The sequence below is a fragment of the Tursiops truncatus genome, chromosome 10, assembly GCF_011762595.2.
Source record: "Tursiops truncatus isolate mTurTru1 chromosome 10, mTurTru1.mat.Y, whole genome shotgun sequence".
Lineage (NCBI taxonomy): Eukaryota > Metazoa > Chordata > Mammalia > Artiodactyla > Delphinidae > Tursiops > Tursiops truncatus.
Window position 1 is genome coordinate 25,986,460 of NC_047043.1, and position 14,135 is coordinate 26,000,594.

A 14,135-nucleotide genomic window follows, 5' to 3' on the forward strand; every position below is an offset into this window, starting at 1 on the left:
AGACACCTTGAGCTATAACAACCTCTGGCAATGACTTAAAAGCCAATAAAAATGAACCAGGGGTTGATAGCAGCGTAGACAACCCATAAAGCAATTGGTCCGAATTAGAACAGATGCTCCGTGGGCTTCCACAGCTAACTTTTCAAGCAAGAGAAAGGAATGGATCCCATTCCATAGATGGAATGAGCGAGACACTGCAAGGTCATAATAAAATGGTACAGGAAGCTACATTTCTCCTGCTGGTAGTTAGAAACTCCAGGAAAAGAAAGCTGTTCAAAAAGGTATAGTCTAAATAGGAAGTGAACTAAAATGTGACAAGATTGGAGAAGTTGAAGGAGTGTAAGTAAAAGGAGTTCCTTTGACCTAACACTAGGACCCTGATCAGTGCAGGGGCATAAAGGGGGAAGGGGAACATGGCATTTCTTTAATGTACAGTGAACAGTGTTCACGTAAGCACAATGATGTAAATGCTTTCTTACTGGACTTCAGCTTTGCGAACTGTACACATAGACAAAGTAGGGGGTCTCTGAAAAAAATCTCCTTTTTATGTAGAATAGGCCTTCTGAGCAACTGTCCCACAATAAAGAGATATTCTTCCCTGGATCACCGGACTTTTTCCTAAACTAGTTGCCACCTTTGGATCTTAAATAAAAAGAAAAAGAAGCAACTTTTTTATTATTTGTGCAGTAGTTTGGATTTAGGCACAGATGCAATTTAGTGTTACTATTTGAAAGAATGGCAAAGTTACTTGTGAGCAGGCACCTTAGCCAGTGAAAGACTAGTCACCCCCGTGAGACTCCCAGATAGCGGCATAAACCAGAGGGCTTTGTCCTCTCTTTCGGGTGGCCTGATACTGCAGGCCAAGCCCTCTGTGCCAGCGCAGATACACCTCTTGGACCCCACTGGCAGAACTGCAGTCACATTCTCTGCAGTCCCAGCAGCTCCAGGAATGATGCTCAGCCAGTGCTTCTCGATGCCCAGAATGTGCCAGGCTCTGCCAGGAGTAATGACGGATGAAAGCTCTCCTTCCTTCTCCCAGGACCCACTGGCGACAGCAGTGGCTCACTGGGTGAGTCTGGTATTTCTGCCATACCAGTCTACTTCTTCTACAAAGATGAATCTAAATTCCACTTCTGGAATTTGAAAATTCGTTTTTAACTTGACTAACAAAGCTTAGCAGAATTAATTATAATGACTCAATAGAATATAAACATTATCACCCTAACCCAAGGATATTTAAACAATAGTTGGCAGAGTTTTGTGAGGGCTGGGGGATCAGTGAGAGGTCAGGTGGATGGCAAAGCCGCTGATACCCTCCTGTGGCCAGTGGAGGGTCGAGAGATGCGCTAACTTCTTGACCTACAAGTGAGGGGCTGTTTGCCAACACACACTCGGAGGAGGGCACCTACCCACGTGAACACGATGGGGTGCCAGGGATGGAGGGAGGTTAGGCGGATGAGAAGTCTTCTGTGGCTGAAAGAGCGCATGCGTTACTCCTGCGGGTGACAGTTCAGTCCTGACTCCACGATTCACTGGACGTATGACGCAGGCAGTACCTTGAGCTTTCTGAGCCTCCTTTTCCTCTTCTGTAAAATGGGAATAATTATATCCACACCCCCTAAGATACTACCAAGTTCCTGGCATTTACTTAGAGGGCTCTCACACACGTTAGCTGTTTTTCTTCACTGCAGATGTTACATGCGTCACACTTTTGCCGCAAAACCCATTCTGAAGGGCTGAAGAAGTGAGTACTTTATAAACCCTCTTACTAGTTCTACCAGAGAATAGCATATGGGGTACCAGGCCAGTTACTTCCTCTTTCTTTTCGGCTGTCACCTCACATGTCCCTCCTAACAAGCCCTTTGGAGGGCCTTCTGTAAATGCTCAGAATAAAGTGACCCCACCATGTTGGAAATCGTGTGGTCCGGTAAGGTACCAGACAGGTGACCTTGTTGAAAGAGTAAGAGTCCACTCAGGTCCCTTGGCCTGACTCAACTTTGTCTCTCCAGCACTTTGCTCACTGCCACACTGCCCTGCTTGGGCTCTGGAGTAGGTTGTAGCAGGGGCAGCATTTTGTCAGTTTCCATGAAGTGCTGGAGCCCAGGGCCTTGCAGATACTGCCTGCTCTTTGGACGCAGAAGCCTCACCTTTAAAAATGTTTCTCATCATTGTCTATCTTGTTAGGATTACGGTGAAAGGAAAAAAATTTTCCACTGGCCAGTCTCCCTCTGCCTGTGCAGTTTTTAGTAAAAATTCTGAATTTTTTCCCTTTGCCGAAGGTCTCTTAAAATCATCATTTTATTATTTTTTTTTCCTTTTTCTTTAAATGTCATGGCCAAGAAGTATTTCCTGGTAGTTTATCATGGAGAACTCAGGTCATCAGTCCATTTACTGTCATTTCACTTTACTATCTGTACCAGTTAACAAGGTTCAGTGAGAACACACTACAGCAGTGACTACCAGGCCAGCTGGCTGCGTGCTCCTTCCCAGCCAGGTAGCACGTGGAGGATGTAAGGGGCAGCGGTGCTCTTCCTATTAACAAGTCTAACCCCCCAAAACAAGGAATAGGGTTCAACCCTAAAGCTGAGATCTGAAAATAAACTATGTTTGTTTACGTAAACAATCCAAAAACTCCAGGGTCCTACCATGTGGGGTACAAAATCAAGCCACATGAACCTGTCCAGGTTTTCTTAATTGTAACAGACACAGCCAGTCCCTCCACCACCCTAGTATCTCTGGAAGCTCCCAGGAGTGTCTCATACACGCAGAGTTTCCTCAGGCCAGCACTCTAATTTAGGCCATTGAGCTCCTTCTGGTGACTGTCCACACCTGACCATCATGTATGGTCAGCCCACGGCCCACCCTATCACGGCTGCTCCACTGCAGATCACTGATGCTCCTCTGGAATGTTCCAGTCTCTCCTGCCTCCATTGATGCTAACTCTTGGCAGGACGACCAAGTACAGCCATAAAGGTTGTATATGCACACTGCAGCCTGTGAAGGATAATTCCTGAAATTGTGCAGTGTACAGCCTGCACAACCATACATGATAGCCCTGGTGCTAAACCAAACCCTCAGTGCTCACCCCTTACTGCTTAAGGAGAAACAGCTTTCCACTCTCCAATTCCCACTTCGCAACTACCTTCACGCATAATTGGTAGAGCCCAGGGTGATAACTACTTTACTTTTTATACAGATATCATTTAAATAAAGGGGGCAAGGAGGCAGTCATGCTGCCAGAGGGCCTGGGACAGGCACGTCCAGGTAACAGTCATACACTGCACTGAGATTGGCTTCTCTCATCTCACTCTCCTGTACACCCTGTTGCTGAGTCTAGCTTGGTACATTGTGTTTTGCCTCCCATTACATCCTCCCATTCCTTTCTGGGATGTCTTTATGTCTTTGGAGTGTGTCACTGATCCTGTCCATGATCTTTACAGGACACTTCTCAGCTCCATAGGTCTGACAAGACATATGAAACCGAGGTGAGGGTAAGGTCACCCACATCCCAGAGTCCATCTTCCCTTATGACTCAGGAGGGACACCCTGCTACATGAACAGAGATGCACCAGAGTTACGTAAGCCTTCTTTTATATCAAGGGCTGGACACATGATCAAAGCCAAGCCAATTAGACACCTCACTCTCAAAACAGGACTTTGATCTTAAGCAGCATGAGGCAAGAACATAAGAAGATGGTCAGTGTTCATCTCTCCTGCTTCAGTTCCCAGACAAGACTGCCTAGTGCTTCCTGCCAGGGCTGCCCTGATTTTTGACTTTTATCCAAGCTTGCTTCTCCAATGTTTTAGCAATTTTCTGAGCTACCAATGTCCTTTGAATAAATTCCTTTTTCTGCTTAAATTAGCTAAACTGTTTCTGCTGCTAACCAATGACAAATCCTAACTGATATAATATGTGTGAATTAAACAAAGTCTTGCTGAAAAACACTAAAAAACAACAAAAAACTTGAATTACTAGAAAGCCATATTTTGTTTCTTGGTCAGTAGAGTTAGTAATATAAAAATATAATTTCTCCTTACATTAATTATTACATCCAATGTAATTCACATTAAAAATCCAAAAGAGAATTTTTTTTTTTTTTGGCTGTGTTGGGTCTTCGTTGCTGCGCACAGGCTTTCTCTAGTTGCGGCGAGTGGGGGCTACTCTATTGTGGTGTCTGGGCTTCTCATTGTGGTGGCTTCTCTTGTTGTGGAGCACGGGCTATAGGAGTGCGGGCTTCAGTAGTTGTGGCACTCAGGCTCAGTAGTTGTGGTGCACAGGCTCACCTGCACCGCGGCATGTGGGATCTTCCTGGACCAGGGCTCGATCCCATGTCCCCTGCATTGGCAGGTGGATTCTTAACCACTGTGCCACCAGGGAAGTCCCCAAAAGAGAATTATTTTTGAGCCTTGACAAAATAATTAAAACTTACATCTGGAAAGATAAACATGTTACAGCAAAGAAAATTCTGAAATAGAAAATTAATGAAAAAGTACTTCTATCAGATGTTAAATTATAAAACAGTATGCTGGTCTGCTGGTATAGAAATAGAATAAAGATATCAGAATAAATAGAAATTCAGAAATAAATCCAAGCATATATAGGGATGTAGTATACTATAAAAATGGGCATTCCAAATTTAGGAGTGAGAGAGACCTAGGGATTATAAGTAGTATTTGGAAATTGATTAGCATTTATATTTAGTGAAAGTTGTATCTCTATCTCACTCTTTATTCTAAAATAAACTCCCAATGGTTCATATAATGTATGAATATTTTATAATAAACCATAAAATTATTGAATATGATTTAAATACTTAAAGTTTAACACAAAATTTAACAAATAAACCATAAAAGTACTAGAGGGGCTTCCCTGGTGGCGCAGTGGTTGAGAGTCCGCTTGCCAATGCAGGGGACACGGGTTCGTGCCCCGGTCCGGGAAGATCCCACATGCCGCGGAGCGGCTCGGCCCGTGAGCCATGGCCGCTGAGCCTGCGCGTCCGGAGCCTGTGCTCCGCAACGGGAGAGGCCACAACAGTGAGAGGCCCGCGTACCGCAAAAAAAAAAAAAAAAAGTACTAGAGTAAAACATAAGTGAATAAAAATGTAAAAAGAAAGAAAAATCGAAGTAGTATTGGAATAAAACAAATACTTCTATAACAGAGTAGGAAAGGTCTATCTAGAAAATACATCCCTGTAAGAGGGGGAAAAAAACAACAACAACAGCCTAGGAACAAACTCAGTGCCTTCTACTAATTATTGAGTAACTGTCTTATGGTATCTCCGTTCAGTGGAACACCCTGTAGTCCTTTAAATGAATGCCACAGACCTACAAGACAGCGTCCATTTCAAGCTCTATTTTGAGCTTGGGGCTTCTCCCAGTCATTCATTACAGGCAGGAAGAGCTCTTAAAAATCAAGGACTAAATAGAAGCTTCAGAAATACTTTACATGGAGTTAAAGAGGTATAATAAATAGATCCGGGTCAGGACAAGTCATCACTCCCACTCTCTTCCATGACTACACAATACAAGTGTAAAACACAGAGCTGAGGTTAGGTGTGGACCTAGGTCAAGGAGCCAAGGAGCAGAGCCCTCCAGTGACTGGGAATGTAGAGGCAGAGGGGTAAAAAGAATTCATTCTCAAAGCCAACCCTCCTTGCCAGGTTAAGAGACCAGGCAGGAAATTGGTCCAAAGTCCTCACCAGTAATAAATAAAGTATTAACTAGAGTATTCTCTGGGTGGCCTGCACCTTTGGAATCAAGCATAATGGTTAGCAAGATGAGGGAACTCAGAAATTCCAAATCCTACTTAGGTTTCCTTTCCCAGAGATCTGACAACACGGCAGCAGGATCCTTAGCCTAATTTACCTGTTCTCCTATAAGCTACGCTTAATTGTAGCCAAGTCAGCAAAGGCACAATCACCAGCAATAATATCTTTACATTCTACCAGATTATGAGCAGTCTCGAGACAAAGCTTCTTCATAGATCTATCTAGGAAATGGATAGCTACTGGGGATCTCAAACATCTAAAGTGACCTTCAAGTTTAATGAAACCAAATTCTGATCATTCCGATGAGAGGTGACCTCTCTCCTCTCACCTACTTTCCCTTCCCTTCCTTCTTGACCTACCCCACTGCTTTGCTTATAAATTTCTTAAGACACTTAGCTTGTATTTTTCTTGAACTGTAAGTGAAATGTGTTTAATTCTCCTAATGTAAATTCTTTATAAAAATCATCATTTTTATCCACCAATTACCAACTTAGTAGGAAAAGCACTTCCCACAAGTCTTTGCTCAAAACTGGCAGTTTCTCAGAGAAATGTGTTCCCTGCTTTCCTGTTTCCATAACACTTACAACCTTAAATAACATAATGCTTGTTTGTATATCTTATTCATCATTTCTGTCTGTCTGTCTCTGTCTAAACACACACACACACACACACACACACAAATACAGGCATGATGGGAACAAGGAGTTTTGTCTGCTTTGTTCACTGTTGTTTCCCTAGAATCCAACATAGTATCTTCCGCACAGCAGGTGCGCACTATGGTTGCTGGAATACGTGGTGTCACCTTGAAAACTGAATTCAAGATGGGATGAAAAATCCGTGACTCTTACCAGTCAGCCTATTTATCTGAAAAAATATTGCCTGGCAGCTATTACAGGATCCTCCTTCATCCATGATTCAAATTGCTTCTTGCTTACCTCTCTGGTTCTGTAGCAGGATCAGAAAAATTACAGAAGACGGGCCACGAACAGCCCTATTATTGTCAGACGGCATCAATGGTAAGAGGATACTTCTCAGTAGAACCCTCATGATCAAATGATGGGGTGGTGCACAAAAATAAGTTGAAGAAACAGAAACACCTCACCAGGGATAAAAGCTAGTGGTGATGATCCTTCTATACCTTGGGGAAACCATGGTATAAACAAGAAGGGGCTTCTGTACACTAGTTGGTAAGTTGGTATGGTGGTGCGGTATCTATCTTTAAACACACAGGAAGACCACTGGCTTGTCAGGTCTGCAGACTTAGATAAGTGAACTTTAGATATATATTCCATTTGTGATAACGCTTTGAAGTTTATTAAAACTCTTCCCATGCATTCTCAGGCCTTCACATATAATTTAAGGAAATAAACCGCATCAATCTAGTGTCCGATGCAAGTTTTAGCAACATGCTAAAATGCAAGTAGCTTCCCTGGAAAATATAGGATGCGTTTACTAAAAAAAGAAGGTCTCAGAAATTTGAAAATGAAGCTACAGATTTGCCCATCCATTTCCAGTTTCAGTGTGGTATGTTATCAAAGAATCACAATAAAGCTTCCGAAATAATCAAGAGGCAAAGAAGGCCCACCCATGTAGAAAATTCATTCTCATGAGTAAGGACAAGGGCAGAGAGAGGGATCCAACACTGTGAGGCTGCTTTGCTACAGCCCAGATATTTGACCAAGATTGTTTCATAAAAGCTCACTAGTCTAGATTTTACCTAGAAATTCCTAGGACCCTGCAAATTCCCTGGGGTTTGGGGAGGGGGGAAATGTCCTAATTCTCCCTCTCATTTAGCATATAGCACCTCAGTGATGCTGGAAGCTCTGTAAATTACTCACTGTTTTTATTTTACCCCTGCTGGCCTCCCTGTGAGCCTTCCTGGGTTTGTTGTACTCTGAAATATGAAGCATTAATGACCTTTTAGAAAGTGCCAACACATGTCAGAAGCTGGCTACTTGCTCTGCTTGCCGTAAAAAGAAGGGTGTTAATAGGCTCCAAAGGGGGCCCTCCGTAAGTAAAATAGTACTTCAAGCCTCTATTAACCACTGCTATCTTGTAGGGGGATCCAAAGTGGGGAGCCCTCAATTTGGAGAAAGGCTACATTCAAGAACAAGGGAAAGAAGGAACGAATGGGGTTCTTTTACAATTCGAATTAGATGTGTGACCTTGTAAAACCTGATTAACTATTGTTGTTTTCATCTCCCCCTGTTGACAACTGGTTTGTTAAGTGGCTTCTCTTAATAGCAAAATGAGAGTCACAGAGAGGGTGCTGCAGGAAGCCAGGCTTTGCAATTGTCAGTGTGTGGTCGATCCTTCCTAGCCCATTTCAGCTCATACATAAAATTATTGGAAAATAGAAAGCAAAAACAGGAGGCGTTTTTTGTTCTTATAAGAGCCCCATCTCTGCCATTTCTATGGCTATTATACAAAACTTTTTAGAGCATTTTGATGACAAGGGTAATAAGATACTGGATTTTTTTCTTTCGACCTCTCAGAATAGTATTGCAGATAATGTCTGGCTCGATTAACAATTAACTCCAAATGGCTAAGTCACCACATTAGCACAGCAGCAATACAGCGGAGCTGGCCCTACCTCTGCACATAACTGTTTGGGAAATGACATATCAGATATTCAAGAGATCCATCTAGGCCTTTCCAGCTTGTGCCTTAACTCAGGGATAAACTGGGGAAAACTCTGCCCTTATTCCTTCCACTCATTCTCATCACCCCATCCCCTCACCTTCACCTATTGATACACTTAATACTGAGCTAGGCTTTTTCACTAACATTCTGAATGTTTACTTGGAAGTCGTTTCACCACTTTGATTCCAGTCGGAACCAGAACCTGAAGCACTAAAATACCCTGGGAAAAGTTAGTCTCCTGCTATGTCTGGTTGAGACTGGAAGGAGTAGCATTAGACAACCGGCCAGAGAGCCTTTTCCCACGACATTTGTAACCCAACTTTGTAATGCCAAAGTACAGAAGAGTTCTGGACCCAATTATAGGGAGGGAACTTTGTACTCCCCCCACTGTCCCAGGGGTGAGTTATGACAGGTTGGAGTTGCACAGGCATTTGGTCCCTCTCCCAGACGCACAGCTTCACACACAGGTGAACTGAGGATGAAATGGACCTTCAGGCAGCCTTTCAGGGGAAAAGGAGACACAGAGGGCCTCATAAAGGTTAGAAGGAAGGTGCAGGTGTGCTACCTAAATTGACTTGGTGATGGCAGTGGGGAAGGGGGCATTCCCTCTTGTTGTTCTAGGTAGATTGAACATTTAATTGCTTCACTTTGGTACCGGCTTAGAGAAGGAAGAGGCAGGAAGCAGGAGGTGGAGCCTGCTGAGGGACATAGAGCAGGTTACTTGGCTTCTCTGAACCTTACTTTCCTGAAAAGTCAAATAAATTTATGTAAGACTAAAATTAAATAAACTACGTAAAACACTTAACCACAATGTCTGGCACATAGTATAGCTTCAGTAAGTAGCTACCGCGGTTTTGTTTTTTGTTTTTATTGGGGTATAGTTGCTTCACAATGTTGTGCTAGTTTCTGCTGTACAGCGAAGTGAATCGGCCATATATGTACACATATGCCCTCCCTTCTGGATTTCCCTCCCATCTAGGTCACCACAGAGCATCGAGTAAAGTTCCCTGCGCTATATAGCAGGCTCTCACTAGTTATCTATTCCATACATAGCAGTGTATACGTGTCAATCCCCATCTCCCAATTCATCCCACCCCCTCCCTTTCCCCGCTTGGTGTCCATACGTTTGTTCTCTACATCTGTGTCTCTATTTCTGCTTGGCAAATAGGTTGATCTGTACCGTTTTTCTAGATTCCACATATATGCGTTAATATACGATATTTTTCTCTTTCTGACATACTTCGCTCTGTGAAGAGATGACAATCTCTAGGTCCATGGAAGTAGCTATTGTTTTTAACAATAATATTGCTGTAGAGGCAGAATAATGGCTCCCCCAAGTCCTAATCTGTGGAGACTTTGCAGATGTGACTAAAAATCTTAAAATGGGGAGGTTATCCTAGATTATCCAGGTGGAGCCTAAATGCAACCACAAGTGCCTTCCTAAGAAGACACAGAGGGACATTTGACACGGAAGCAAAGGCTGTGTGACTATGTGACGACAGAAGCAGACTGGAGTGATAGGACCATAATTCAAGGACGGCTGGCAGTCCCTGGAAGCTAGCAGAGGCAAGGAACAAATATTCCCCTAGAATCTCCAGAGGGAGTGCAACCCTGCTGAGCACTTGATTTTGGCCCAATAGTACTGATTTCAGACTTCCGGCTCTCAAAACTGTGAGACAATAAACTCCTGTTGCTGTAAGCCACCACGTTTGTGGTCATTTGTTATAGCAGCCATAGGAAACTTTCACTGGAATATTTTCAGTGTTCTCACCAACGAGACCACCCAAATGTCAGAAGGGGAGCAGATACAGGAAGTGATTGGCTCAATGAGATGCCTAAATTGCGAAGGCACGGTGGTTATCTCCGCAGAGTAATCTGATGAATTCCTGTTCAAGGGCCCCTGTCAACAGTTATCAACTACAAGGCCTGATATATTTAGCTATTCCAATTCCCTGCAAATTTCAAGTTTCAAAAGTCATCTGATAATTGGCAAATAATTCAGAGAACAATCTTAACACATTAGTTTTTATGTTCATCCATCAAATATCTGTTACTCATACTAAACACCACAGATGAAAGGTAAAACAGGACTAAGTATCTGAATCAAAGAACACCCTAGCAATTAGAAAACGCCACTTAAACACTAACACGTTAATGCTTAGCTGTTACGGCAGAGATGACAAGTTGTTTCCCAATATTTGTTGTCTTCTCACATGGTAACAGAATTTTCAGCTAGACTCATGGACATCCAGCTGAAAACTATATCTCACCCCCTTCCAGCAAGGTGACCATAAGATTAAGTCATGAGCAGAAGAATTATGCTGTGAGCAGGGGTGATGTGTACAACCTCCACTTCATGCCCATAAGAGGGAGGGGATGTGATGCGGTCCCTTCTTCTCTCTCCTCTGTATCTCTGACTTTAATATGAACATATTGGTGAGAGACCTTAGCAAAGCCAGCAAGGCTAACAACCACATAGTAAATAGATGGAAGAGGTCTACCTCTGGGACACTTTGGAGCCACCATAGCATCCCTGGATTATTTACGTTCAGATTTACGTGAAATAGGGAAAATAAAAACAACTTTTATCTTGTTTTGAGATATTATTATTTTGGTCTAGATCCAAACGAATAAAGCTATAAATTCTCAGTGACTCAAATTGATTTCTGTGAATCCAGGTGTTTAACAAAATAGAAATAGGCCTGCCTGTGAACTAATAACACCAAAGTGGAAGCTATTTACTTGCAATTACACTGCCATATCATAGCAGCGTGGACAGATTGGCTGGAAGATGGAGAGAAGCATCAGGAAGGAAGAATAGAAACCCAAATCTGTGAAGTATCAAAAGCGTATGGTTTGGGATTTTACCTTCTGCTCCCAAAGGACATGTGGTGGAATAATCGGAAGGGTGTCCTGGAATGTGCACGGGACTTCAGGCCAGAAAACTTGGATTCTGGTTCCAGTTCCATTACATACCAGCCCTGTATGTAACCTTGAACAAGTCAATCAGTTTCTCTGAGCCTCAGTGACCTTATCTATAAAATGGAGATAATGCAATCTATACTCCCCAGCACATAGGAAGACGGGCAAACAGTAGCGCCTTGCATAACTACTGCTGACAGCAGACATCTAAAGCTGGGAGTTTAGGAGCTGAATTTTCCCCCTAGTTATGTTTTTGTTTGACCCACACAGTGTTTAACATTTTTAATTTGTTGCCAACATTTGAAATCAAGAGATTTCTCATAAAAGTGGATTCTCTGCTCTTTCTGGAGAAATCTAAGTGTTGGACAACACTGGGTCTTCATTGCTGTCTTGCAAAAGTCAGCCTGTACTGAACATTTATTTATTCATTCCTTCAACCAATATTTATCCATGAAGAACTATGTGGCAGGCACTGTTCTAGGTACTAAATGGACAGAAATGAAAAAACAGATGAGGCTACTGCCCTCGCAGGGCTGGCTTCTGGTGGGACTCATAATCTACTGTCACCCAGCCTGTTCTACTCATTCAGGCTCCCTAACTGGCCCCTGTTGGCTTGAGAGGGCTTGGGGGTTGGTGACACCAGACGACTTCCAGGGAAATGCTTCCTGGAGTGAGAAGAGGTAGAGGGGCTACAGAATTTTGTGCCTGGTTTAGAATCTCAAAACCTGATGTGATGGGATGGGTAGACAAAGTGAAGAGGAGAATTAAGGAATTTCAGTTTATACCCAAATGTTATGATCTCAAACAAATAACCCTCAGAACTAGACGAGACAGGTCACTTTTCTACTCTTTCATCCACTCATTCAATAAACATTCACTAAATGCTAGGTCTGTGTCAGACTCTGTACCAAGAGATAAGATATAAAGATATGTAAACCAATAAATGCCTCAGGATACTGACGGTTTAGCCACCCTCCAAAGCTTGAGAAATACCACAGTCAGAATTAGGGTATTTCAACCCAAGGAGACCCTCCCCCATAATCACTGGCATGCCATCAGGTCTAAAAAATATAAATCTTTTTATCCATTAATGACAATACCTGACTTTTTTTTTCTATGTGTTTTAAGGGCATTATATTAAATCATTTTTTGCATAACAACCCAATGCAGCAGGCATTATTTTATTCCCATTTTACAGATGTCACCTAAACATATACTGTTCAACCCTGGGACCACTTTTTACCCTTTTAAGACCTGGAGTCTCTGCTCTATGGCCTAGTTACTTGGACTGAGTATGAAGAGTTTGTTTTCTGTTTGCTTAAATTTTATATCTCACAAGAAAAATATTGGTGAAGAGTCACTTTAATTTCTCTTCCACTTAACCTTTCTCTGTCTCCAATGGTTTTATTACCAGGAGCGCTAAAATTAGTTCAGTGAAACAATAGTGATATTATAAAAATAGCTCTTGTCCATTGCAAGCAAGTGTATAATTCTAGGTACTTCTTAGAGTTTATCTCACTGCTGCCTCCCTTCTCAGACAAATGAGGAAATCGAGGCTCAGAGAGATGAGTAATTTTCCCAGCTCACCTGGCTGATGAGTGTCAGGGCTCAAATATAAACCAAGACTTCAAGCCCGCGTTCTCTATTTCCGCATGACATATCCTGAAGGGACTGTAAGGGAAAAATGGCCTTAAAAACTTGAGGCAGAGATCTCCAAACTTCGGGTGAGGCTGAATATTTTCAGGCATAGGACAGGGCTTGGTCAGAAGGAGGGTGGGGATGGGTGTGGTGTGGGGATACCAGAGGAGAAATGGGCTTTCCAAGAGGTGCTACGCCACCGGTAACAATTAGAGCAATCCCAAACAGGGGTGTGGCAACATCTACCGCTGGTGATCTGCCTGACGTGACTTCAAGTTCTACCAGTAGATACTGATGTACCCTTGATCTGAAGAGGATAATTTTTAAATGGCTTTGGTTTTAAGGTCAGTTTATCTCATGTGGTCATTTTCACCTAATTAAATAATATTCAGTTCAAAATTACATAGAAAGAGCTAAAAAGATCTTAGGGGAAATAGGTTTCTCTGGATGAAAAATCAGATTTAGCCACCAATAACCTCAATTCAATGAAAACTGGAAATAAGAAACTAGACTCCCTGGTTACACTGTATATATGCTAATGGGCCATGGGTAGCTGAGGCATTAGCACAAGATATCTGGTATGTTTCAGATGTAAAATCATGTCTTAAAAATAAATAAAATCAAATGATAAATGGCAAATTGTCACTGTTAATCTTTTAATCTGATTTCTAAAGCATGGCGCTACTTAGAAGCTCAAATAACACATATAATGCTAGAAAAACGTAGTGGTTCACTCATAGATGTCCTTCATTTACAGAGGCCCAGTGCTTTCAATATGTCTCTCTCTTGCCACAAAGCTCTAAAACAGAGATGACAGAAAGAAATAAAAAGAAAGGACAAGAAGGAATTCAAAGACAGAGCCTGGGAAAGGAAAACAGTACATGGGGATATTTTTGCTCCCAGCTATGGGCAAGTGCCACACTTTCTCCTAATAACCTTGACCCGCTTTTCCTGGCTCTGCAGTAGCAGCTGTGTCACATCGACTCAGCATCTGCTTATCAATCTAACTGTGCAAACCTGACTCTCACTTTCAGTGTCCTTAGCACTCAGGATATCACAGCGGCCGGTTGACCGAGCAGCCTGCAGAACATAGGAAACAATCAGTTCTTAGGAGGAGGGCAGGGCAAGGGTCAGAGAGATGACCAGAACACGACTTCTTCATTG